This window comes from Myotis davidii, unplaced genomic scaffold, assembly GCF_000327345.1.
Source record: "Myotis davidii unplaced genomic scaffold, ASM32734v1 scaffold973, whole genome shotgun sequence".
NCBI lineage: Eukaryota > Metazoa > Chordata > Mammalia > Chiroptera > Vespertilionidae > Myotis > Myotis davidii.
In genome coordinates this window covers 346,384-370,938 of record NW_006284945.1, presented here as the reverse complement: position 1 = coordinate 370,938, position 24,555 = coordinate 346,384, and the positions used below count along the sequence as shown (strand labels likewise).

General features: G+C 40.3%; 1 protein-coding gene across 1 annotated transcript in view; it reads left to right on the top strand.

Annotated features, from left to right (window-relative positions):
- ELOVL6 (ELOVL fatty acid elongase 6) overlaps positions 1-24,555 on the top strand; it is a 144,863-nt gene that overhangs the window by 1,072 nt on the left and 119,236 nt on the right. The window lies entirely within an intron of this gene.

Here is a 24,555-nt window from a genome sequence, read left to right as displayed (position 1 = left end):
GGTGGGGGGACAATGAAAACAGAAATAAAAATGAATGAACCCCAGCGAGGGGAGGGAGCCACGCCATTAAGTTTCTGTTTTACGGAAACGCCTTTTGGACACGCTCAGTTCTAATCCAGTGGGAGGCTGCCGAGTGGAGTTGAGATGGATTGAATCCCTTGCGTGCTCTTCCCCAGGCAAACTTATAATAACCGGGGCAAGCATCTTTCTTGTTTACCGTGTTCCCTCCACCAGCCCTTTTGAAAATCCCCGTGTGGGAGGCGATCCTGTGTCACTCTGCAATATTTAACAGAGCAGGGCGTGCTCGCCTCTCTTCCCAGCGGGCGGAGGGAGCTGCTGTGGCAGACATTCCCTCTCCCCTCCGCCCCGGCTCTGGCTCTCACTGGAGTGCCAGCCGAGCGCGCTCGGAGCTGGGCAGTGGCCCGCCGCCCCCCGGTGTTGGAAGAGGGCGGGGGGTGGGGTGATCGGGTAGGAGAGGCTGGGGGTGCTGAGGGACCCCGCCGCCGCGTGCCCGGGGGCCCGCGTGGGGCCAGAGCGGAAGCCGGGAGCAGGGCGCGATCCGCTCGGGAGGCCGGGGAGTGAGGCTGGGGCCCCTCCTGATCGCCGAGGCCGAGAGCGCCAGGGGTGGGTGGCGGTGGGAGGAGGTTGCACACCGCGAGGCTTGGCCCCGAAGAGTCTAACATTGGAGGCCGCGGCGCTGAGAAAGCCGAGCCCCTCGCCGGGGCACCTTCTGCATCCAGCTGCACTTCCTCTTCCCGCGTAAGGGGTGGCGCTGAAGCCGCCGAGGGCTGGGGTCCGCTCTGCGGTCGTTTGTTCTAGCTCTGGTCCCACCACTCGAGCCCATCTTCCAACCCCGTTACCCCCACTGTGTGCTCTGTGTTCTAAGGTCGGCGTGTGTGCGACCTGCGGCAGGCACCGGGGTTGAGCTTGCCTTTCTGGAGTCGGCTGCCCCCGCTCACAGTCGGCCGGCCTTCCCTTGCACCATCGCCACCAAGAGGGCCTCTTGTTTACTTTTTGCCTTTTCTCTGAGGTCACTTTCTGTGCCTCCTCCGGGTACCATTTCCCGCCTCTTTTCTCCATTCACTCAACAAGTACACGCTGAGCCAGCCAGACTGGGCCCGGCCCTCAAGGGACTGACTGAAACTGGCAAAAATGTGCCAACTTAGCTTCCCCTGTTGGGCTCTGACCAACGTTTCCTCCTAGCTCCTTATCTGTACTTTTCATCTGGCAGTCTCTTTCCTGGCATATACTAGTATGTGTGTGTGTATATATATATATATAATTTGCAGGTATGTGTCTGCCTCCGACCAGAACATCAGGGTCTATAGTTCTTGTCTCATCCCACTCTAGATTATACTGAGTATCTCAAAGAATGCTTTGTACATGGTGATGCTGGGGAAAATGCTTGTCTAGTAGGTTATAAAATGATGATCGGTGCCCACTTTATGGCCAGCACTGCCTGTAAATATCTGCAACTTAACATATTTGGCCTCCCCCTGCGTTTTGAATACTATGTCATTGTCCCTTGCTAGGATTTCTCCCTCCCTGACTTTTTGTCTCTGTTGATTTTATGTTCTTCTTGGCTTGCTTATTGCAATAAACAAACAAACAAAAAACACTAAAAACAAAAACGGTGCTGGCTGTTACCCCTTACTTGCAAGTCTTCTTGATCCCAAATTGTATTGCTTCTTTTATTCCAGAGTTTGTGTACCCAGTTTTATAACCTCTCTCCCGCAATCCCAATAGCCAGAAAGCCCTGAACCAGGTGTATAAGAAAATGAAGAATTTCTTTACAGGAGAAGGGAGCTCCATAACCAAGGCTTAGACCCTGTCGGGGACTAGGGCACATTTAAGAAACCACAAGGTCTTAACTTTCCAGGTTCCTTAACTTCAAATGGTTTGAAATAGCTTTGGGAGGAAAGTACAGTGTTGTGAAGCTTCTACTATATCTTTTGAGAAATCATTTGCAGTTGTCCTCAAAAATATTTTCTAGGCATAGTTTCAAACAAAACTTGTCAATGTAGAGAATTATAGTTTATCTCTCAAAAATGAGCTATGCTGTCTTTTGAAGAATTGTGAGGACTGCCAGGAGTGCTGTGTTGAACTTCCAGGTATCATTTAAGTGGACCTTAAATAAGGGTAGTTTATTAAAACGTATCCTATAATCCATATTCATTATTTTATTGCATATGAATGTAGTGGGGCCCCTGTTTTGGAAAAGTGTTGTATGAACACTACAGGGTCCAGCTGAGGCAAGTTTATTGCTGCTTTAACAAATGATTAACCCTCTATTCATTGTTCTAGACACTGAATAAATAGTGCAGACCTTTTAATTTTTTTAGCAAATAATTTTACCTATAACAGATTAGAAAAGCAATTGAAATGAAATGCAAGGGAATACATCCCCTTGAATAGTCATCCTGAACCTCCTCTTAGAACTGCATGCCAAGTTAAAAATACCTGAGGTACTATTCTCTGGAAAAATGAGAGTTTGTTACATGAGGTGGAGGAAAATGCCTGCTTTTAGCTCAATAGCATTTTTGAGTTCCAGTTTTACACTGAAAACTCCTTGTGATTTTACAACATTGAAAAGGGGCATTTTGTTCTTTTATGAGATGTCTGGCTTTTATCTGCTTTTCTCACTAATAGCTGACTTTTTTTTTTATGAAGGCTTCTTGCATGGAGCAAAATCACCTAGTGATTGGTAAGGCTACGTAAAATTCATTCAGTAAGGAGGGCAGCTGGGCTCTGCCTTCTTTCAGCAGCCTGGCAGGTCTGTGCTCAGAGCAGTGGGTGCTTCTTGCTCCAGTTGTAATTGCCTGGCCAATGATGATTATCTTCTGATGTCGGCTGACATGGTGTTCACCAATAGGAAAGCAGGAGGCCTGTGCTGACGGCTGTAACATTAAGTCTGTGAGCTGACGTCACCACAGGGCTTGCCCTGAACCTCCTGAAACCCTCCCCCGCTCCCTCTGGCATCCTCCACATCCATCCTTTCAATGCTTTGTATATTTTTCTGACTTTCCCCCCCTCCCTCCTCTTCTGGTGTTGTTATAAGAGTTTTATATTTTGTGTTCTGTATTGTAAGGTCTATAAGATAGTGTTGGGAATTTTAGAATTAAATACTGACTGGCTAAGGAAACTTTTATCCACAAATTTGTTTTTACGAAGGGGAAAAAGAATGAAAAGAAACACTGTTTAAAAGAATTGCATCTCTACACGTTCTTTCTTATATGTGAGGTTTAGAAAGTAGCATGCTGTACAATTTCAGTATTAAAGGACAGATAAGCATTACAAGCCCGTTTTAATATTTTACTCAATATAGCATCATAATGCCTATTAAACTATAAAATGCAGGCTATTTTTCCTGTAGTGACAATTGCTTTGCATTGATCTCTAAATTTTTCCTGCAACCTGCTGTATGCATTTGTAAGAAAAATGGCTGAAAAATAATGCAAACGGGTCATGAAACAGAAAGGCCAGAGTCTCATTTAATCAGTGACACTAAAGAAAATACAAATTTGGCCAGTTGTCTAGGAAAGTAATGTGTCCACATTGTACTCATTATGTTGCTTGCTACTAATTTTGGAGAATCACCGTTCATATTAGCTTTAAGATTTCAAAGTCTGGGGTGTGAGGAACTTAATTTGTCAATTCAGTAAACTTTAGAAAGCACCAGGATATTAAATATATACACACATATATATATTTCATTGATTCCTTACAGAGAGGAGGGGAGAGGGATAGAGAGTTAGAAACATCGATGAGAGAGAAACATTGATAAGCTGCCTCTTGCACACTCCCCACCGGGTATGTGCCTGCAACCAAGACACATAACCCTGACTGGAATCGAACCCGGGACCCCTGAGTCCACAGGCTGACGCTCTATCCACTGAGCCAAACCAGTCAGGGCAGCACCAGGATATTGGCCTAATATGTGCTGGATTAAGAATGAGAAGCCTGCCCTAGCCAGTTTGGCTCAGTGGAGAGAGCTTTGGTCCGCGGGCTGAAGGGTCCCAGGTTCGGTTCTGGTCAAGGTCCTTTTTGGGCTAGATCCCCAGTGGTAGGCATGCAGGAGGGAGTCAATTAATGATTTTCATCATTGATATTTCTCTCTCTCTCTCCCTTCCTCTCTGAAATCAATAAAAAAATATGTTTTAAAAAAATATATGATCTATGTTCTGATTCTAAAAAAAATAAAATCTTTTTTAAAAGAAAATATATTTTATTGATTTTTTACAGAGAGGAAGGAAGAGGGATAGAGTTAGAAACATCAATGAGAGAGAACATCGATTAGCTGCCTCCTCCACAGCCCCTACTGGGGATGTGCTCGCTCCCAAGGTACATGCCCTTGACCGGAGTTGAACCTGGGACCCTTTAGTCTGCAGACCGACGCTTTATCCACTGAGCCAAACTGGTTTGGATAATAAAATCTTGTTTGGAAATTTTTATCTGAAAACTTTCATGTATCTTTAAAGAACTGATGAATACTTATAGAGTCTTTGATTTTTTATTTTTGATTTTTTTTAGGATTCCCAGAGATAATGCAAATTATTTTTAGATTATATTATTCATCTCTTATTTGTATTAGTTATAAATAGTATATGATGTTAACATTTTTACATCAGGGCCTTTCCTTTGTTAAATTGGGAGTTAAATGATGTGATCTAGAGAAGGCTGCTTGTTGCTTTTAATGTTAGATGATAATTCTAACATTAGGTGTCAGTATCAAATTGGATTTTAAAGTCAACTTACTTCAAAGTTAAAAGTTACTTTGCATTATTCCTTTAAAGAGAATCTTTCAAGTTAGTCAGTGGAAGAGCTGTGAGGGGGATGGAGACTTAGAAATACTTAGGAGGGCGTAGGATCGCCATCATAATCAGTCTTCAGCCAACAAAATAAAATGGAGTGTAGCACTAGTCAAGAATTCATCTTTGTTTCAGTGCGATGGCTATTTTAGGTCCAAGTATTTTCTGAGATGAATTATCCAAAAATTGTCTCAGTGACCCACTTAATTTTTTAATGTATGGACACAGGTGAGCCAAGCTGCCCTATATTAATGGGAACCAGCCGGTACCACAAAATTTGCCTTAGTCCTTTACCTTCTCTAGCTTCAAAGCCACCTGCTCCCGTTTACTTTCTATTTATCTCTATTAGGAGAGCATAAGAGAAGTTTACCTAGAATAGTTACCTATACTACAAACATTCCTATAGGTAACCCCAGGAAATGAGAATGAAAATCTAACATGGCTTTATTGAAATGTTAAGACATAATTTTATTCCTTTATCCATATACTGGTTGTGTGCCTCTACAGGCAAGCACAAATGTGCTATGTTGGCATAGGTACTCGGAATTTTTTAAAAAGCAACATTCTTCACTATATTTAACTTACAATAATTTATTTTAGAGATATATTATTCCTTTTTATAAAAATTATTGTCCTAGAGTAAACAAAGAAAAATGAACTTTCAATTTTAAGTTTATTGAGCAAAAATCATCCAAAATGCACGTCCGTGTAAGGCATCTAAATTCAAGATTTTGTATTTATGATGACTCATTTTTATATTGAGTACTCATGATTTTTAGTTTTAAGGTTCTTTACCCACTATACTGTATTGGAGTGAAGACTTTTAGGAAAACTTTTGTTTGTTTAGTCACCTATTGTGAACTTTCTGAAATTTAACTTTAAATTTGTTTGCCAAAAAAAAATGCACAAGTTAAAAAGATTGACACTTATCTTTGCTGAGATAAATAAGACATACTGATTAGAAGCAATTTTGCTGGATAGATGCTCATGATTTTTTAACTCTTATTCTATTTCCTTCAGGATTTCATATTTTAGGGGTTTTTTTCTAAAGTTTTTGTAGAAGAGTTTGTAATTGCAATCTGATAAGGAGAATTATCATTGATATAATGTATTTTGGGGAGGGGAACTTGATGTTATAATCAAATTTATGATCACATATTTTAAGTGTAATAAGTAAAACTCCAATTTCTTACAGATACATTTCAGATATTCTAGCTCAATCCTTATTTTTTTTTAATACTCATTCTTGGAGCTAGGTTTTTTCTTTAAATGATCATTTGGGTTCTGAGGCTGAAATTTTTGAATTGACTATTTGTTAACACTTAATGGACAGTATACATGATCATTCTTTGAAAACTATGAAAAGATGAGTGAAATGCATGTACATATATGTATGTGTATACACATACATATACATATACACAAACATATGTTAAAGTGACTGTTTAAAAGAAATAAAAACTGATACCACATTAAAGACCATTTGTTTCTATTAGAAGAGCATCATGCTGAGCCAAACATATGTTTTTTAATGTCCTAATTTAAAGGTACATGCCCTTGAACGGAATCGAACCTGCCTTTCAGTCCACAGGCCGACGCTCTATCCACTGAGCCAAGCCGGTTTCGGCATGTTGTTGTTTTTTAAAACTCGTTAAATAATACAATTTTAATAGGTCATTTAAAACTGCAAAAAATGGATCATTTTGGATTTGAATTTACCCCAATTATTAAGTTTCTCAGTCTTTTAGACTCACTTACTTAGCTCCTCCCATTCATAGAGGTGGTGTTAAAATGTAAGTTTTTAAAATACTAGACCCATTGTGACTGGGATAATGGACTTTTACAAGTGAACTTAGTTCAGTGGAATTCAATGTTGAGCATTTCATGATCTTGTGTTAGGAGGCTCAGTGGGGGGAAAAAAGGTTTACTCCTGAAACTTTTTTTAATGTGTGAGACCTTTATTAATGTCCATTGGATTCCTTAAGCATTTAAAAGCTGGACTATCATTATCAGTGGTTATCTATATATTTAAAAGCCTAATATACTAAGTGTCTGACCGATCTGACCACTCAACTAGTCGCTATGACGTGTACTGACCACCAGGGGACAGATGCTTTGACCAGTAGGTTAGCTTGCTGCTGGGGTCTGACTGATCAGGACTGGGCAGGGTGAGCCAGACACACCCTGGAGCCCTCCCACAAGTCTCTCCCTGGCCAGTTGCCTCGATTGGCCTGATGGGGACTGGAGCCACCCTCCTGCAGTCCCGCTCTGGCCTCTAAAATAATTTCTTCTAATTAATTTGCTTTCAATGTGCATGAATTTGTGCACCAGGCCTCTAGTTACTACAATAAGAGAGTAGGAAGCTCAATAAAAGGTACTTTAAATGTCAAAATCTGTAGTTTCTCAATTTTATGATTTTTGATATAGACAAAGATCTTAGTATAGTAGATTTTCTTCATTCTGGAGTAATGATACTAATAGTTGATACTTACATAGCTATTTATTGACTGCAGGTGTTCTTTTAAAATGTTTCACATATGTCAACTGTTAAATCCTTCCAACCACCCTTCAATGTATTATTTTTTCAATTTTACACAAGAAGAAATGAGGCACAGCGTTGTTAAATAAGTTGGAATTTGCACGTAAGGATAGCAAGAGGAGAAATGGGCTTCAGGCCTGACTTCAGTTTTTGGTTACTCATGCCCTGATCAATTCTTTATTTGAATAGGAATAAATATTGAATCAGTAACGCATTGCACTGTAAACTTGTAAAGTACTTGACCTGTTTTAGACTTGCAATAATTTCACAAGTGTCTGATGTCTTCTGATTTTTCACTAAGCGGGTCCTGAACACTTATGGCCGGAATGACTACAAAAAGCACCTATTAATGTTATAATGAACAGTACCCTGTATAGATAAATACGCCAGTCATTAAGAAATATTTTCTGAAAAACATTTGTTTAGTATCTATCAATACTTTTATAATTGGAGAAAGCCATGCCACTTTAATGATGTTTCTATCATAAAAAAAAGTTTCAGTTTTATTTCAAAGAAACCATGACATGGACTTGGAACATTTCTTAAAGCGTATACTTCCATCTGTTTTTCCTATTGGCTTCATACACTCAGCGTGGTTTTTGTCTCTGGGAGCTTGCTGCCATCTGGTCCTGCCTACAGCCAGGCTTTCCTCCAGGCAGGTTTAGTAACTACTGTTAAATAGCCGCCCCCAGTTGAAAAAAAAAAGTGTGGTTTGGGGATGTCCCTATTCTTAGCTGTCAGCTAAGAATTAAAGAGCACTTTTTTTTATTGTTTCTTAGTTTTAAATTTTTTCCTCATTCTAAAGAAAGAAATGTTTATTATAATAAGAAGAAATGAAAACATTAAAAAAATAGGAAGATTAAGGGAAGAGAATGTCTTGAGGTCTTATCCAGAGGCAACCAAAGTTCTTTTGCCACTTTTGCCTCAACCTTGTTCCTACGTTTCCATACACTTCAGCTCACTTAGTACATATCCCCCAGGGAGCGAGTGCCCTGTGCTGTGCCAGGGACTGACTGCACTGGGCACTGGGCACTTCATTTACATCAAGCATGTAAAACTCTCAGCCCGCGGGCTGTGTGCCTCGTTTATTTGGCCCGTGTTAGCCTTTAAGTTTGATATGCTTGATTTATATGCTCTCTCCTTACAATGTTTTTTGTTGCTCTTTTCTCCCCTGTACATTATAAATATGTTTCATGTCACTTAAAACCTCTCCATAAGTATAATTTTTAGTGGCTACTTCATATTTGATTGTTTGAGCTTAATTTAGGTAACCAATTCCTTAATGTTAAACATGTTAAGTTTCTAGTTTTTCCTATTAGAAATAGTACTCTGATCATCTTTGTATATTAATCTTTTCACTTATCCTGATAAACTTCTTTGGATAAATACAAACTAGCACCGAGGGGAATGACTCTCTTCAAGGTGTATGATATCTACAGCCGGACTGATGTCTGGAAAAGTGGAACCAATTGACACTCCACTAGGGAAGGAGAGTTTTCACGCCCTTCTTAGTATTGAAGATGATTATATTATTAAAAAATTGATAAGTTGCCCTGACTGGTTTGGCTCAGTGGATAGAGCGTCGGCCTGTGGACTGAAAGGTCCCAGGTTCGATTCCGTTCAAGGGCATGTGCCTTGGTTGCGGGCACATTTCCAGTGGGAGGTATGCCAGAGGCAGCTGATCGATGTTTCTCTCTCATTGATGTTTCTAATTCTCTATCCCTCTCCCTTCCTCTCTGTAAAAAAATCAATAAAATATATATTTAAAAAAATTGATAAGTTAATGTGAAAAGTGATATCCCATTCCTTTAATTGATATTTGTTTCTAGTAAGACTCAAAAGATTTACTTGCCTTTGTTCTCCATTTGTCCTTGTGCATTCTCTGTACCTGACCTTTGCTAATGAGCTATTTGCCTACACTTGGGATATTACAAGGATATTAGCCTTTTGTCCAGTATGATTAGTAGCTGCAAATAATTTCTTCTCCAGAATCATTTCTGTGGCCTCTAGTATGCTAACTTCCGTAGCTGGGAGCAGATCTGACAACTAGTTTAGTACATGAAATATTCTATTTCCATCACCATCGAAATGAAGAGAAATACCTGTGCTTATCTCTCTATGTTTGTGGAGGTGAACAGTCCCAGGGAGGAAGGGAAGGAGAAGAGAAGAGGGCTCCTCTGTTCAGTACCCTGGGGCCCTGGAAGGTCTCCCAAGGTACCTCCTTCCCCGCCTTCCTGCTCCGCCTCCTCCTCTCCCAGCGCCCTCCTCCAGCCCAGCAGAGGTGCCCGCGGCCTATGCTGGCAAACAAGGGCTGGAACTGCAGCCCACTTTAGCCTTTGTCCCTAGGCCTAGTTCCTCCATGGAGTTATTTTCACTACCACCCCCTCCCCCAGCACCTCCACTGGCGCATTTGGGCTAAGCCCCCTCCATTCTGCCTGCTTTGGAGAAATGTTCCCGGTACCAGAAGGAATGAAAGGACTGGGGTTGGTCTCCATGACAACTGGAAGAAAGAGGAATAACTCTGGAAACCTAATTTCCTAACTCTGGATATTCCAGCTTCTGCAGGAAGCTACCCCAGATGGGTCCTACACGAACCAAGAACTCTTCCAAATCTCAGTGCCCAGCATTGCCTGTCTTTCTGCCTCTCCCCCCTCCACAAAAAATAAATGGTCCTCCTTGACCGGAGGAAGCTTCTGTCCAAGTCTGTGAGCTCCCATAGATCATCCGGAGGGATCAAAGAATCATCATCACCCGAGGCTGCCAACATGAACCCCAACATTAAACACACCTGAAGTAGGTATAGTGATTTTGCCGTCCACGAAGTGCCTTTACATCCCACTTATTCTTCCCACCAGCATTTGGATGGTGAGGCAGCTTACCCATAGGCACACAGATTTTTAAAATGGCAGAACCTGGACTTCTGAGAAGATAACTACCCTGTCTTATGATAATCAAAAGAAAGAGTGGACGCAGTGAAATGCCAATACAGTCCTGGAAGGCTTTTTCTCCTCTTCAATGCATATGCGAATCTTCACTCTCTCTAGTGCAATGGTCGGCAAACTCATTAGTCAACAGAGCCAAATATCAACTACAACTATTGAAATCTCTTTTGAGAGCCAAATTTTTTAAACTTAAACTATATAGGTAGGTACATTGTTATTAACTTAATTAGGGTACTCCTAAGGCTTAGGAAGAGCCACACTCAAGGGGCCAAAGAGCCGCATGTGGCTCGCTAGCCACAGTTTGCCGACCACGGCTCTAGTGTATTTGTGAACTTGCTGACAATCTGTGACTATCATTACAGTTTATCCAAAGTAACAAGTGAAGCATATACTACTGCAGCCAGGCAAGATGTATATAACCTTACATCAAAAAATGCAAATGCATCAAGCAAAAGAAACCAGACCCAAAAGAATATATATGGGTGTGGGCAAAAGTAGGTTTATAGTTAGTTGTTCATATGGAAAAATTTATAATATGAGAATAAATAATAATACAAGAATAAACTCTGTTTCGTGTACTGACAAGGGTAAACCTACTTTTGCCCGTACCTGTAATGTATGGTTCCATTCTTATGAAGCTCAACATTTATAAATGATGTTAGAAGTTAGGGTAATGCTTACTTTTGGGGAAGTGGGAGAGAGTAGTGATGAGAGGATACCAGATAAGCTTATAGAAGGCTGGTAAGGTTCAGTTTCTTTGATCTGGGTGGTGATTTCGTGGGCCTGTTCACTTTATAATATTTCATTAAGATGTTCACTTGATTTGTGCAGTTTTCTGTACGTGTTATGCTTAAGCAAAGGAGGAAGGTATTAGTCTCTTTGACTTTCTGTTAATTTTTGGACTCTTGCATTGACTTTTCTTTTTTCACAAGTGTTGCTGTGAGTATTGACTGTGGTATTGCAGGATAATGGCTAACCCCTGGACTCTGGAACCAGCGTGGCTGTGCTCAAGCCCTGGTTCTACCACATGGGAACGGAGTGACTGCCTCACTAATAGGTTAATTACTGCCTGTCTGCTTCAAATTGGGACTTGATGATAATAATGGGGGTTGGTGATGATGGTGATGATGATAGCATCTACCTTAGCAGTTTGTGAGGATTCAACAATTTATTATGCATTAGCCCAAGAAGGGTGCCCAGAGTAAACATTTTTATTACACCTCTATTGTTGTTTGCACCATAGACTGTGGAATCCAGAAGGAAATGAGAAAATTAAATTCCCAAGGTGTACACCCCAATGGCCTTGCAATGGATCCTCCAAATACGACGTAAGAGCCCCATTACCTAGGAATCACTGCCAAGCCGTAGGCACTGAGGCGGGGTGGGGGGGAAGGAAAATGTATGACATCAACTCCACTTTCTAGATACTTATAATTACTTTCAAAGATCCTGGCAAACGAAAACATGGTTAATATAAATATGGCTTATAAAAAGTGTGGGGGCCAGCAGTGTGGAGGACATTTGGAAACATTTTCAGAAGCTCTGTTTCATCTTCAATCACAAGTAACAGTATAAAGAAGAGCCAGCGTCCTGGTACTAGACACTGGTTACTATTTCCTACAAAACACCTGACATTATCTCATTTAATAACTCATTCAGCAAAAGTACGATAGTGTCTCTATATATTATCCACACGAAAGGTAAATCGCTGTGTATGAATAAGTGAAAATGAAAATGATAGTGGCTGAAAATTTTGGAGTAAAGAGCAAGTCTTTGGCTGTTATTCAAAGATTTTTTTTTCTTGTTTACTTCAATGAAAGAGGCGAGGCTGTTTGGTTCCTTAAAAAGAAGGTGAAGCAAAATAAAGATCATCAGCCGTCAGTGTTCTCTTTAGTGCTTTCCTTGTGGGAGGCCTGCGGGACAGGATCCTCGCAAGTGGAGTCCTCTCTTTAAGGGTCCCAGTTCTCTCATCTTTGAGACAGGGAAGTGCATCAGGAGTTCACAGGGGGTGGGGGAGCTTCTTCCACGTGCGTATTCGTCCCCCTTTAACTCTTGCTAGAGGAGGTCATCAGAGGATGTGGCTGCTGGTTGACCCAAACCCCAAGCTGGACCTGAGCAATCCTTACCCCCTCCCCTGTCCATGGAATGTGAGTTCCACCTGCTGTTCCCATACTGGCAGCCACTTCAAGGGTGCAGCCTTGAGCGAGCACTGTGTTGTTGAGACCACTGTGTCCGTGACCGAACCACATTGAGGCCACTCTATCAACTTGAAGATTCTGGTGGGCAGGTGCGGAGATCTACTCATTTTGCAGCACTCAAGACAAGCCTCGGCGGTGAGACCCCATGATCACTAAGCCTGCCACCTACCAGTATGGAGCGGCTGCCTCTCTCTTTCTTTGGTTTCTTTCACCTTGTCCTCTGTGTACCGGGGCCACTTTTGAATGTCGCCTGGGGAACTCCTGAGGTTACAAACCAATAGTTCCCCATCCCAGCCTGGATTGGCATCGCAGCTGGCAGCTGGCATCCCTCTTTGTGACAGGACGGGTGTGATTGGAGGAGTTTTATAACTAGCCTTCTAGCAGTAGTACTTAAATCATACGTGGATTCTTCCACTTGCTGGGCCCCTATCAACTGTGGGTTATTATTCCCTTTTTAGACCTAGTATTCCAGGTCTATTTTTTGTTGTGATACTAACAATAGCAGTTTTGACTTCGAGAATGACAAAAAGCAATTTTTAAATTTTTGCTGAGGTCACATTTGAGAAGCATTCGCTTGTCAGAGCAGTTATGTTGTGCTTTCTCTTGTCTGGTAAGTGGGAACTCTGCTGAAGACAGAAATGTTATGACCTGTGAAAAATGGCCCCACTGAGGGAGAGCAACACTTGGTACTGACTGTAAAAGAAAGAGAATATTGAGAATAGGTCAAGGAACATTGTGAGGCTTAATTAGGAAAAATTGATGGTCTCTGTAGTTTTCTAGGTTTGAATAGGTGGTTCTAAGGAGTGTTCTTCAAACTTTTTGCTGACATCCTCCTAAAAAGAAGGTTGAAAAACGATATACTGCCTCACACATTTAAAATTTGTCACCATAAGTTGACATACATTAATTTTTGATAACAATAGAATAAATAAGATGAGGATTGGCTAGAAATATTTCATGACGTGATGCTAAGACAGGTTTATCTACTTTATTTGAATAATACAGTGTGAATCTGAAGTAAATCACATAGCATTTTTATCCATGGTTTTATTTACTTGGTAGCTCCAAAAACATTCCGCATTCCACGTTGATAGATTTGAAAGACTCGGAGGCATTGGCTGATATTGCTTCGGGTTGCTCTGAATTCAGAACATCCCAGCATTCAGAGGGTCTAATCAGGAGGGGGGGAAATGAAGATTAGCATTTTTACTTTGTTTTGGGGCTAGAAGGAGAGAAATGGGTAGACCATCAATCGGGTAGGCCATCAATCGTTTTCAACTTTGTTTTCTTGACAGCAGAGAAGGTCATAGATGATAGCATAGAGTGTTGTCATTAGGACTAGCTTCCTACTTGGGTAAAGCAATTCCTTATTGTTGACTTGGTCATCCATTGTCAGAAACTGAGGACTTTAACCTTAACAAGTTCCTTTTAGTCCAGTCTGCTTGGGGTAGCTCTGATTGTTTGAAGGCTGTTCTCCATAATTGACCTGAAAGTTGTATCCTTCCATTAGTTCTTTATTTTTATAATCCTCATCTGAGGATATGTTTACTGCTTTTGAGAGAGAGAGAGAGAGAGAGAGAGAGAGAGAGAGAGAGACATTGAGCATGCCTCCTGTACATTCCCCATCTTGGGAATCGAACCCGAAACCTTTTGGTGCCTGGGACGACACTCCAATCAACTAAGCTACCCGCTCAGGGCTCCAATAATCCTTTGTTACTTCTAGTTCTTACTCTAGCTGTATGTTATTTCCCCTTCTGCATGACTGTCTAGTATGCATTTGAGGATGGACAGTACATCCTCTCTAGGCTTCCTTTTCTAAGCCATTTCTCAAGCATCACTTACATGCAGTCTGCTAGTAACCCACATGGATGCTTTTGAAAAATAAAAAATTAGGACTCCCACACTTTTGGTTTGAACAAATATTACCTACTAGGAAACTATTGAAGTTTATTAAAGCTTACTAAAATGTGGCACACATACATTAAAATGAGACAGTCTGTGTAGCAGTGGGGAGGAGGAGTTTTAATTCAGTATTCTGCTACAAAGTCTGTCACATGGTGCTCTGCAACATTACAAAGCCCTCACTGTGTATGACATTCTGGACATTTTTGTAACCAGGGTTGTCTTAAGTTGTAGTTGGTTTTCAATGACTCTCCCTACATTCATATTTGCAGAAATACTTTTTTGAACCTGTATTTTGTGGTTCCTGATATTTTGTGATTGCACCACTTTGATTGGTACTTGGTTCTCCAGTTCTTAATTACTGAGTTCTTTTGGGGTAAAAATTTTTGAGAACCAGGTTTTATGTCCTGGATCCTTAACCAGGTATTTGGGCCAGACTCACCTGGACAATTTATTTCTCCCATGAATACACATGGACAGGCTTTATCTCAGATTCAGATTTAGCAGGTCCATGGGACCAGGAAATCTGCCTAGCACGCACCTCTCCCTTCTCACCTCTGTCATTGACGTTAGAAATGTCCAAATCTATAGAGGATTTTTATGAGTTTACTTGAGCCAAAATGATGGCAACTGCTGGGAAGCAAAACCTCAACAGATTGAGAAAATGTTACAGAGACTGGCAGTTTTACAGCTTATTTTATACATTAGAATAAAAAAAGGAGACATAAGGGGGTTGCATGAAATCCATTGGTGGTAGATTAGGGAGGTAAGAGAAAGCAAAGCAGGAACTCTCTGAGATTGAATAAGGAGTAAAACAGAGACATTGCCTATTCTACATTGGTGGGTACAGGATAGTTAACAATGAACACTTACAATACTTAGAGACAGTATTTGGGAAACAAAATAACAATGAGGGGGTCTGTGGTATTGTACTGTGGTGGGAGGTTGTACCCTGAGGGAATAGCTCTGACATTCCAAGAGTGTAGTATTGTACATGCAAAAAGACAAAAGACAGGTTCACTTAAGGTAAGGAGTAAGGATTGACCTTTGTCAAGGAAGCTATTGGTATAGGATGTGACTGCCCAGTATGACTCACGTTTCAGTTAAGAATTTTTATGTTCAGACCATCCTGTGTTTACTTTTGGTTTCTGAGTGTGTGAAGCTCGCCATGTAGGCCTCCCGTAAGCTTGTCAGGTTTAGTTCACTGCCCCTTTTCCATTCACACCTCTAATTCATAACCAAATCCTGTGTGAAGGGCTTTCAGTTCCATTTCTACGCATTCATTCCCATTGCCCTCCTTCAGGCCCCACCACTGTTTTGTGCCTGCTCACTGACTTTCCACATCCGTCTCTTCCTGGGCTTTCAGCATTATCTTAGTCGCTGATTTAATCTTGTCACCGGCGATAAAAAACCTTCCCTGGTTTCCCGTTGTCTACAGGTGTCCAAATTCTCTTGATAGGTTTGAAAGGCCATCAAAATCTGGCTCCATAATATGTTTCCTATGGATTCAGCATCTCTTCAAAATGCAGATTATGACCCCCACCCATCAAAATCCATTGTGCCTTTTTTTTATGGTTTGCTGGCACGTTGCTCTTAGATTTAGATTTTCTCTTCCAGTTTTGAAGTCAGTTCCTATCACAGAATTTGGCTTATAGTTGCACACTTTTGTTTTCTCTTTTCCTGTTTGCCTATTCAATGTGTGTTGAATAGATGAATGCCCATATGCATGTTGTCACAAATTACCCTTCTGTGTAACTAACTGTATTGCAGAAGCTGTTCATTCACTTTCAAATGTGTCTGATTTATTATTCAGTACATCTTCTTATTGCTCTTACGTGAGTCAGGGGAGACTATCTAATGTCTTATTGAAACGATAATAAAAAATTCTTATTTTATTCTTTTCATCTAATTTTATTTTTAAGAGGAAAAGGTATTGATGTAGCCTGACTAATTCTTAGTCAAAGACTTCCTTACAGTGAGTGGAGAGAGTGGGATTGCATGCATAGAGGAAAAAACCAGGAAGAAAATAATACCAAAATGGTAAAAAGTAGTTGTTTAAAGATGGTAAAATGATGGTTATTATTTCTCCTTTTGCTCTTCCGGTTTTCTATAATCTTTTTATATTACATTCTGGGTATATATGGGCTATGTGATTATGCATATGGTCTTAATCTATTTTTTGCAACAACTATAATGTACTTACTGTTTTTATAATGAAAGATAATTTTCATTTTACAATGGTATTTTATCTGAAATTGGGTAACAGACATTTTAAAAACTAAAGCATTTTAAAATAAACATTAAAATAAGCAATACAGTTACACAGAGGGTAATTTGTGACACCATTGGGCTGCAAATTCTTACTCCAAATTAATATGCTTTCTTAGATTAAGGTAAAGACAAGTCATAGTGTTGATGTCACAAAAACTTTCTCTTGGTTTCTAATACTAAATTATACTTTTTGATTATTTTTACTAGGAATGGGCCATAGTTCTTTAAGGGAGGGAGATGAAAGACATGAATTTGACTTTAACATTACAACTTTTATGCCTCGGCTTCAGGAATGTGTCTAATAGGGCGAAGGTTCCCCAGGGACAATAGACATCTAATCTAATAGAGATAAAGGATTAAACATAAACCTGTCCCTAGAGAGAAGAAAAGTGAATAGGGTAATTGGCTCAGGGACCTGGTGTCACCTGGAAACAGATGCTGCACTCATAGCTGGAATACATCACGAAGAGACGTAATCCAGTATTGCAGAATGCCTGGGAGATTGTGTCTGAGTTACAAGAGCTAGAAAGATTTTGTTATTCTCCAAGATGAAGGCTACAGAGGGCTAGTCTAGTCCAGTTTAGGCTCCCTGGATCCGGAGAACCTGTGTGTGTGATCTGGTAGAGGTCTCCAGGATCTATCTGATTGGGACAGTGTGACAGCTTTTCACAGGACAGCTTTGTAGAGCCGATCTTAGAGTTCTGGGCATTGCTTGGGACTCTTGCTTCTTCTGCACTAACTCTTCATGAATGTGGTTTGTTTTGGAATAGTGTTTCGTGAGTTTTATGTAACATGTATCTAGGATGACTTGCTATTCCATACTCTTCTTTTCCTCTCAATTGTCTCAGCAGTCACAGGAGAGAGAAAGGGAGATTGGAGGAGAATGGTTCCAAATCATATGAGTATAGTTTTAAAAATCTCTGTAAATGTGATGATCATTTGGTTCTATCCCTATAAATTCAGAGAAAGTTCTTCTCTAAAGCCATAGACAATTTAAATAAGTATTCTTTTTGGATTCAGGCAAACAAATGATAGCCCTGACAGTGTAGTTCAGTTGGGTAGAACCAAGGTTATGGGTTTGATCCCCAGCTAGGGCAGAGACATAAGGGGGTTCCAATGAATGCATAAACAAGTAGAACAAATCAATGTTTCTCTCTCTCTCTCTCTCTCTCACTCTCTCTCTCTCTCTCTCTCTCTCTTCTTCTCTCTGTAAAATCAATCAATAAATAAAAACAAATGATACTTCCTCTCTCTATAAAATGCATCAATAAATAAAAGCAAATGATGGGTTAGAAATATCCTAGAGGAGCAAAAAAGAAAATATTAAATACTAATCAAAATATTATATATTTACTATGTTTTAAGTGTACTGGACTTGATTTTTCTAAGATTTTCTAAGAGTCTTACAAATACTATTTCTTCAAAAGACAATATTTCTTTTTTTAAAATCCTCATCCAAGGATATTTTTATTGATTTTTAGAGAGAGGAGGGGAGACAGAGAGAGAGATGCATGTGAGAGAGAAACATTGATTCATAACATTGAAACATGAGTTTTCATGTTAGAAGCTTTTGATAAACTTTCAAACATTCAAATTTTCATACGTATACTATAAACACTCAATATTTGCATTTAATTTATTTTAAAAACAGGCCACTGTATTAAAATACATAGTGGTGAAAAAAATAAGCTGTTATTAACTAGTGGGCTTATTCTTTTTAAATTGAGCAAATGTTGATTCTAACATCTTTAGTTCTGCTGTGACAGGAAGAAGCGGTCAACACTCGGTTACCGCTGTCTGGGCTCTGAATGTGTTACTTCATGTGGATAATTCAGGAAACCAGAGAGTTGTTTTTTTGGGCTTGGCATTAAGTAGATGAAATAACACTCACACACAAAAAAAGACTCTACCATGTTTTTGAGAATTATCTCATGGCTAAGGAGTAGAAAGCTCGGCCTCAGAGCTCTACGGGTTCCTCATCTGATTGAACTTTTTATGGAGAATATTTCAAAACTTGCTGCAAACAGATGCCCCTTCAGGATTAAATTTTACTTAGTGGGAAGACTGTAGAGGCTCTTTTTTTTTATGTTTATAGTTTATCATCTCTAGAAGTATGGTAATAAATTAAAACTTTTTCTTAGGTAGTTAACACTACAACAACTCCAACTGTCTTGTTTATATGCAACATCTAGGATATTTGAAATGTAGTCATTTTCTGAAAGATTGCTATAAATTATCTTTTTAAAAATATTTTTATTGATTTCAGAGAGGAAGGGAGAAGGAGATAGAAACATCAATGATGAGAATCATTCGTGCATATATTGTTTTGCTTCATCATTGTATGCACTTGGAGGCCTAGAATTATGGAGAACTGCATATAACCTTTATTTTTAGGATTTTACTTAATGTGGAGAAGTATTATGATTCATTTTGATCATGCAAAGATGTGTTCTGTCACAGAAACATTTTTTAGAAGGAATAAAGGTATCAGTTGTAGTTATTGGCTGTGTCAAGTAACTTTAATAATATTGTAGAAAACTGCCCTGACTGGTTTGGCTCAGTGGATGGAGCGTCAGCCTGCGGACTGAAGTGTCCCAGGTTCGATTCTGGTCAAGGGCATGTACCTGGGTTGCAGGCACATTCCCAGGAGGGGGTGTGCAGGAGGCAGCTTATCGATGTTTCTCTCTCATCATCGATGTTTCTAACTCTCTATCCCTCTCCCTTCCTCTCTGAAATCAATCAAGATATATTTTTAAAAAAAACATAAAAAAATAATATTGTAGAAAATTTAGGAAACACAAAACATCTATACTAATAAAAGGATAATATGTTAATTAGACCGTGTTGACCGGATATCTTCTGGATGTCCAACTTCCTTCTGGACAAAGCCACAGTGGCAGGGGCCAAGGCAGAAGTGGGTAGGGGCAATCAGGCTGGCAGGGGAGCAAGCAGTTAGGGGGTGATAAGGCTGGCAGGGGAAAGCAGTTAGGGGTGATCAGGCCAGCAAGGGATGGTTAGGTGGCGATCAGGCCTGCAGGCAGAGGCAGTTAGGGGCAATCAGGCAGGCAGGCAAGCGAGCCGTTAGGAGCCTGTGGTCCCAGATTGTGAGTCAGACATCCCCCGAGGTGTCTCAGATTGGAGAGGGTGCAGGCCGGGCTAAGGGATCCCCCCTCCCCCCTGCCATGCACGAATTTATTGCATGAATTTCATTCTCCAGGCCTCTAGTAACAAAATAAATGTCCCCTTGAAATAAGCACTCACATTTGGGGGCAAATATTTTTAAACTTCTCTCTCTTTCCATCAGTCCATCTCTGTATTTTTCTTTTCACAAAAAGATTTTCATAAAGTTCATACCGTATTTTTCTATAATTTGACTTTTAAAAAGATATAGAATGGATGTTTTTCTGTTAAATACTTTCACCAAATTGTAAACAGGAGAATTGTTTCTTAAATGTCATGGACCAGCTGACATTTGAAAAGCTGGAGGAGATACATATAACCCTTTTCAATTAAAAAACAAAAACAAAAGCTAGTAGTTTTAAGAGAACAAAAAAATACACCAAATAATGGTATTGAAATGGTTTCATTCTGACCAGTGGAATAAAAACTCAATAAATTTCAGGTTATTTTCTTCATGGATTATATCCTCTTTGGATAATACTCATCAGTTTGCTGTGAAGAATATACCCACCAATCACGGAATTGTGTTGAGGTGCTTTCAATTGCAAGTAGCAAATGTAATTAAACATAAACATTTAACTATTTCATATAAAAATAAGTCTGGTTGGAAATCTCTGTGGTTGTTCAGTGGTTTAATGATGTCATCAATGATCCAGGTGCTGAGTTTTTGTCTTGCCATTCTTAATGTTATCAGCAGTGTTTTCTTCACGGTCACAGATAACTGCCAACCAAACATCTGTCCTTACTCCAACTTCCCAAGAAGAGGGAAAGGGGCAGTGACAAAGAAGCCTTCTTCTAGTTCTCTTCTTTATCAAGGAGAAGCTTCCAAACGAGCTTACCCTTAGTAAGTTTATGTAAGGATTTGTTTCTATTATTGCTATTTCTTCATCTCACGGGTCAAAGCTTCATCTCTTTGGGTCACGGGCCCCACTCCTGGACCATTCCTTGGCAAAGAGGGATTGCTTTGCCTACCCTTAGGTTGCTGATAAAGAGATCCATGGCCTTGAGATGTTTATACTACCAGCCTGGCTTTGTTTCTCAGAGCCAGGCACGTTGCCTTACAAACAACATGAAGTGAAGTTTTCTGTTTGCAAAGGAGGGGGTTGGCAGTGTTAGGTTGTCCTCAACTGTGCTAGTATAAGAACATACACCCTGAGAAGAAAGAAGAGATTTAAGTCTGCTATAAAATTCATTTTGGTACTTTTTACGGGGCTTTTCACAAACAGAATGTTCTTACTAAAAAGTGGAAACATTGATTTATGTGTAGTAATGCTAAATGTAAGTTATCCTTAATCTCCAAAGATAGAGCTCTAAATACTAACTTTCTAGTGGAAGTGAAAGAATAATTTCTAAACAAAGTACAAACAAATGGTTAAGAAAGAACAGTTCTCCCCATTGCATCACATGAGATTTCTAAACTTTGAGTCATCACTGACAAAGTACTGGGATCACTGCTCTCAGAATGTATCATTCATCTCCTAAACCTCAGCTTCCTCATCTGTAAAATGAGGAAAATAATAATACTGACCCAAGAGCATTGTTGAGTTGACTAAATGAGTTAGTGTGTGCAAGGTATTCACTAACACTCTATAAGTTTTAGTTGTGTTGTTATCATTGATGTCATTTAACATTTTACACAGTACATTCACATTCTTTCATGGTTCCTTCATTGCAACCCTGTGAGGTAGGAATTTCCATCCTCATCTTACAGGTAAGAACATTATACTTTTATGTCTCAATCATGAATGAGCCCAATAATGATTCTGTTTGTCTTTTTAGTTTAGTTATACATTTTACTACTGCTGGAAGCAGAAATTTTGCATGGAATGTATGCATTCTGAAATTACATGGTTCATAAGATCCCATTAGAAAAATTGAAGAGGAATGTTTGGTTAATAGATAGCAAGTAAGGAGTTAATTGCACCCAATAGTAATAATTATGCTCATCCACTGCATTAAATTTCTTGGGATTGATTTTTATACATAAATATATCAATTCTAGAGTGAGAGTATAAATGTAAGCAAAGATTTTAGTATATATGTGACAGGTTCCTTTGCTTTCAATATATTCTATTCCTGTGTATTTGGCTATGACTGGTGTAATCGAAGGAAAGTGGATCCAGTCTCATGAATATGTGTTGACACTAGGATGCCAAGCTCATAAGGAAGGAACCCAAGCTCTCAAGAAGTCCAATTTAATTTAGTATGGTCACAGGCAAAAAAATACCATCTGAACATTTAATATTTACTTTTGACTCATGTTCAAAACTGACAGCATTTATTGTTATAAAAAGTATGTACTTTGCTCTGGCTTGTGTGGCTCAGTGGCTTGAATGTCTGCTTCAATTCCTGGTCAGGGCACATACCCAGGTTGCAGGTTCCAGGTTCCCGGTTGGGGTTGGGGTTGGGGTTGGGGTCAGGTTGCGTTCAGAAGGCAACTGATTGGTGTTTCTCATACCAATGTTTCCCTCTTCCTTTCCCTTCCTCTCTCCTTATAAAAAAATGAATATAAATATTTTTTAAAATTATGTACTTAAAATGACTTTATATCTGGATATGGTAGATCATTTCATTTGCATTGAAGGTAATGTCATTTCACCTTATTTTTTGCCAAAGCATCTTATTAAGAACCAACCAGTTAACCAAGGGAATTTTTTATACTTTAGGAGGTTGTTTTGGCAGAATGCAACCATAGGCTGAGTGACATGCCCTTTTGCATAATAGGGTAAATTTCATTACAACGGCTTCCTGCAGATCTAGAAATCAGTAAAGACTTTAATTCTCATTGGCTCTAAGAAATGCTCAGGAGTGTTCAGAAGTGTTTCAGACATGGATGTGCTTGGACGAGAAAATGACTAGTTGGGGTATCATCAGAGGCATTAAGGGAACCTGGAACAGTTACTGCTGTCTTGCGACTTGCTCTCAGAGAGCGAACTGGTCTGCTCGGATCACATTCTGGCTGCTTCTTTTACTGCCTGCTCCTGGGCTTGACAGCTTGAGTTCATATTTCCCTGTTTGTGCTCATTCTCACAAATGTTATGCCCAGATTTCAAGATCCCCCAAAGATCCACCAAGGAGTGCCGAGTCCGATGCAAAAGCAAAGAGTCTTTATTCAAGCTAGCTCAAGCTCCCCGTCCACCACACTCACCAACGCAGAGGCAGGAGGCAGAGAGAGAGAGCTCTGTGGGGAGAGGGGTTTTATAGTGAGGGTGGGAGTAAGGGGAGGAGAGAGGGCTGTGGGCCCTGCCGATTGGCCAGGCACAAGTCGGGGCCTTGTTACACAAGATGTGGTTGTGTCTATGGCACGCACTTTCTTTGATTATCATTGGTTAGTTTAAATAAATCCTAGGTGTGGCTAGCAGAGGCTTGGGCTTCCGGGAAGAAGCTCCTTGCTGAGCACATGGCTAATGGCTGCTGCCCAAAAATGGAGGATCTGGGGCAAGATGGAGGGCATAGCCCTCGCCCTTTCAAAGCCAAGTGGTGATTACTAAAAGGCCAGAGTGTGTCAGGAGACAGGTGAGAAGACAAAGAAGAAGGCAACGTCCTAAGATTGGTAGACTGACTCTTTGTAAATATCTCTTCAGATCTATTTGAATTGCAATCCATTCAGGAAGGTTAACGTCCATGCAAAATGCAGGCAGGAGGCCATAAGGCAGAACAAATATTCAAGTGCCGGAACTTGGAAAAGAAAATCACTATGTCACGAAGTATTACAAAAGACCCCATTTAGAGGCAGGCACCTTGAGAGCAGGAGAACCAAGAGTTTACTTTTAAGGGAATAGAAAGGGAATATTGCATGCTTTTTTATGTACTAACCATGGTGGCTTAAAGGATGCTGGGATTAGGAGGCTGTGCAGTTCGATTGCTTCCTGTCAGCCTGGGCAAAAGTAGAAGCACAAATACTTAGAAGAGTTCTTGTTATCTGAAAAGAATGATATGTGATTTTTGGATTGGAACACTTGGTGTTCCCCTGGGCAGGATGGTTCCCCGGATTCTTTGTCTGCCAGAGCCGAAGGATGAGTCCTCGAACTAAAGACAGTATAGCAAAGGTGGAGATTTATTAAAGAACAAATACAGACTCCCACTTGGGGAAGGGGCAAGAGTCCTGCCAACTTCTTGTTTCCACAGTTTATAAAGCCTGCAAGTCCCTGTGTCCTGATATTCCCTTTGATTGGTCAATATTCCCTTTTAATTGGTTATTTTAGTAACCCCTGAAGCCCTTCTCCCTCATTGTCCTCCTATTCCCTCTGGGCTTTCTTTATTTTGTAAATATAGACCTTTTGGCTACTCCCAGTTTCCTTGTCTTATGTAAATGTACCTTCTCCCTGCTTTTTTGTCTTATGGAAATGTAACATCTCCCAGTCTGTAGCCCTGTGTTTTTCCCATGGACCCCCGATTCTAAAAATTCCCTAAACCTGCCTATATTCTCCTAAAATTCCTATTTCAGAAAGCTGCTGTCTAATTCTTAAAGCAAGCTAGATGGTTTTCCTGTCAGTAAGCTAAAGTGCTGGGGACCCCCAGCAGGTCCAGGGGTCCCCAAAGGTGTGGACGGAGTCGGCGAAGAGGGAATGACACGGAGACAGTGTTCAGTTGATCAGCAGCATTGCCAGGATCTCTAGCCACAATCTCCAGCCAAGTTCTGTGTCCAAGTTTTCTTGCTAGGTTCTCCAGCCAGGTTCTCCAGGTTCTCCAGCCAGGTTCTGTAGCCATGTTCT